Raw genomic sequence first — 4,448 nt, forward strand, 5'->3', positions numbered from 1 at the left:
GCGCGTGCGCGGCAAGGCGCCCCCCTCCCCGCGGCGGGACTCTGCCGCACCTGCGCAGTCTGTTTGCCGCAGTGGCGAGGTGCTGCGGCAGTGCAGGCGATAATGAGTGCCCTCCCAGGCTGGGAAACGGGGGGGATGGTGTCTACCCCACCCTAGTGGTCAAAGTCCTATGGCCTTTGGGGTGGGGGAGCTCTAGGGACCACCACGAGCCGGCAGTTAATGACTCTTAGAAACGCACCAAATGTTAACTGTAGTACTTCGACCCAGAGGAGTGATAACCTCCAAGTGAAGTGAGGATTGGGTATTTCCTTTTTGTGACCATTTGTAAAGTCCGTACCTTATTCAGGTTTCCTCAGGTTTTCCACTGGTGACCTTATCCTGTTGCAAGGTAACACAGATATTATGTTATATTTATGTGTTTCATATACACATATAAAGAAAATCATGATTTCATTAAACTCTTTACTGTGGCACTTTATATTTTAATTTAAAAATTTTTACCATGTTTGTATTTTTACAGTGGTGATTACTTTCAGAATTAAAGTATTATTAAGATAAAATTAAACTTAATTCTAAGCTCTAATGTACTTGCTGTCAATTTCCTTGACGCATCTTCACCCTTTTCTAGCCTGCTCTTTCTGCCAGCCTGCCCAGATTCCTAATTTTGTGCCTGGTCAATATTCCGTGGTGGCTAAGTCGGTAAAGAATCTACCTGCAATGCTGGAGACCTGGGTTCAGTTCCTGATTTGGGAGGTTCCCCTGGAGGAGGGCATACAACCTGCTCCAGTATTCTTTCCTGGAGAATCCCATGGACAGAGAGCCTAGCGGGATACAGTCCGTGGGGGTCACAAAGAGTAGGACATGACTGAGCAACTAAGCACTATAGTTAAGAACCTGGCTTTGAATGGCAGGAAAGGCATGATAGGATCCCAACATTACAAGTGACTCAGCGACTTAGCATGCATGCATGCATTGGAGAAGGAAATGGCAACCCACTCCAGTATTCTTGCCTGTTGAATCCCAGGAACAGAGGAGCCTGGGGGGCTGCCGGCTATGGGGTTGCACAGAGTCGGACATGACTGAAGCAAATTAGCAGCAGCAGCAGAGAGTGGCCATTTTGGCTCACTCATTTATTGAAAGAGAATATTTAAAATCAGTTTGTAGGGGTGAGCATATCCTGCAGTTAGCAAGTAAATATATAGAAAAGGAGACTTCCCAGCAAAATGATGCCGCCCAACCATTCCTTTTTTTTTTTTTTTTAAGTGTAGACATAACAATTCAAACGCTCGGACCCGGGTCTCCCACATTGTAGGCAGATGCTTTACCATCTGAGCCATCTAAAAGATATCAAATCTAGACTAGAATTATTCTCTATGCAACTGAGACTGGAGTCTGCACAAAGTGATCAGAGCTCCTACATCACACAATATACAAAAATTAACTCAAAATGGATATGGATGAAAGTTCGCTTGTAAGAGTAAAATGCAAATCTCTTAGGAGGAAACGAAGACGTAAATCTATGTGATTCTGACTGAAGGAATGGTTTCTTAGATACACCAAATGAAAATAAATAAATAAATAAATTGGACTTCATCACAAGTGAAGTTTTTGCTTGAAGGATCACTATTAAAAAAATGAAAAGACAGCCAGCATAATAGTAAAAAAAAAATGCAAATCATAATGCTATCCGATAAAGGAAGACCTACAATTCAAAACTAAGAAGACAAAAGAAATATTTAATGGGCAAAGGATTTGAATTTGATAATTCACCCAAAACTGGCAAACAAATGGCCAATCACCACATGAAAGGATGCTCAGCATCATTAATTCTTAGCGAAATGCAAATGAATGGCTCGATGAAATAGAATTCACACTCACTAGGAGGGCTATAATCAGAAAGACAATAACAAGTGTTAAGGAGGATGTGGAGAAATTGAAACCTTCTGACATGTAAAATAGTGTAGTCATTTAGGAAGGGTTTGGGAGTACCGAAAAATTTAACCGTGTTTACTCTATGTTCCCTCCTAGAGTTCTATTCCTAAGTATACAACTCAAAATAAATGAAAACACACATCTGCAAAAAGTTGTACATGAATTTTCACAGCAACCCTGCTATAATAGTCAGAAGTGGAAACAACCCAAATGTCTATCAACTGATGAATTGATAAGCAAAATATATGGTATGCTGTAACTGTACAACAGAATAGCATTTGGCCATTAAACGGAATGAAGTATTGATTCATGCTACAATATGGATGAACCCTGAATATGTTAAGTGAAAGGCTGTATTCTTTTCTGTGTTCATTAAATGAATTGTTCAAAACAGGCAAATCCATAGAGTTGGAAAACTGATTAGTGATTGTCAGGAAATGAAAGCAAGAAAAAATGGAGATGGACTGCTAATGGTTAAAGTATTTCTTTACAGAATGATGAAATGTTCTGGATTTGGATAGTTGGGAGGGTTGTGAAACATTGTGAATATATTAAAAAGCACTGAATTGTACAATTTTTTAAATTGTAAGATTTTCTTGTATGTGCATTATAAGTTAATTTCTTTTTAATCTCAATTGAGGGACATTCTACAAAATCCCTGACTAGTAATCACCAAAAGTATCAAGAGCATCAAAAACAAAGGCTGAGAATCTTTCTGAGTCTTGTCATAACCAAGAAGAGCCTTGAGACAGGAGCCTTGAGACAGGAGTACTAAATGTAATATATTATCCTGAATGAGATCTTGGACATTATGGAGAAACTGAGGACATCTGAATAAACCAGAAACTTCTGTTAATAATAATGTACCAACATTGGTTCATTATTGTGTTGAATGTAGCATACAAATGTAACATATTGATAATAGGGACATATATGTATGAGATATAGGGGAACTCTCTGTACTACCTTCAGAATAATTATGTAAATATAAAAGCATTCTGAAGTTAAAGTTGGTTAAGGGAATAAACCTGATCAGAAAATGTTATGCAAAAATGTTCTAACATGGTCGCCTATAAAGGAGAAAAAGGCTCACATACAAGGGAAGAAGGGGGACGTCCTACTGAAAAAAAAAACTCTAATTTGAAAGATTTTTTTCTGTAACTTGAATTTATGAACTATATGAAGTAAAAAGTAAAGGGAACAGAAAAAATTGTTCAAGGAAACTTGTCTGGCAGAAGACAATAAAGTTAAAAGGAAAAACACAAGAGAACTCATTTGCTATATACCTAGATAATGAGTTATCATTAATTCTGTATCATTAATGAATCATTAGTTGTCATTAATTATCATTACAGCCAGAACTTATAGAAATCAATAAGGAAAAGGGAACCTCAAAGAAAAAAGTGCAAGGATGCCCACTCATTATGAAATATCTTCCAGATACTTTAACAGTAGTTCAAATATCAGCCAAATGAGTTATTCTGAATCTCCATCTCTTTTACAGGTTAGGAAATTGAGACATAGAGCAGTAAAAATCCACACTCAAAGTCACACAGCTCATAGGTGGTTGAGCTCCCATTCAAGCCCAGTACCCTGGCTCCAATACCCCTGCTCTTAACCACTACTTTTAACCATCTGTAATGGCCTAACCATCTTGTACAGGTAATGGTTCTGTTCATTATAATTTTAATTCCACAACCGATGTGCACAAATCCACATATGAGAACCTTAAGCCCAAGCAGAAACCTGGGTGAAAAGAGAAAACAGCACAAAAACCCAAAACTGCCCCCTTATTCTCCTTACTTAAGGCACTGGGAGGGAGGCCTGGCATGCTGCAGTCCATGAGGTCTCAGAGTCGGACATGACTGAGCAACTGAACTGAACTGAACTGAAGGGGTCGACAGAGGATGAAATGGTTGGATGTCATCACTGATGGGATGGACATGAGTTTGAGTAGGCTCCAGAAGTTGGTGATGGACAGGGAAGCCTGGTGTGCTGCAGTCCGTGGGGTCACAAAGAATTGGACAGGACTGAGTGACTGAACTGAACTGAAGGCACTGGGTGGCAGTCTTTCACTACAGGCACAATTGGTTCACAAGAAGCTCAACAGGAGAGAGAAATCTTTGCTTCAAGCCTCCTCCCCCACCTTGGGAACAGCAGGAGGGAGATTCTCCTATTAGCAGCCTTCTTGGAAAGTCCCAGGACCAACTCAGGAAGAGGTTGATCAGGGGAAGAAAGTACCTACTTGTTTAGAAATGAAACACATACAATAAAAAGATACTCTTCCACCCACAGATTCTATATACATTCTCACTATGTCTCCAGACTTGGGGGCAAGAATTCTCTAGACATTCAAATGACCACATCACATCCCACCTGCAACTTATGCATTTTTTAATTGTTGGCAAGGAATCGAAAGAATATTTTGTGATACAAAAATTATATGAAGTTCAAATTTCAGTATCCAGGAATAAAGTGCATGCAGAACATAGCTGAATAGAAAAACCCAGACTTTT

Source organism: Giraffa tippelskirchi, chromosome 12, assembly GCF_054371585.1.
Source record: "Giraffa tippelskirchi isolate mGirTip1 chromosome 12, T2T-mGirTip1v1.2.pri, whole genome shotgun sequence".
NCBI classification, from domain to species: Eukaryota; Metazoa; Chordata; class Mammalia; order Artiodactyla; family Giraffidae; genus Giraffa; species Giraffa tippelskirchi.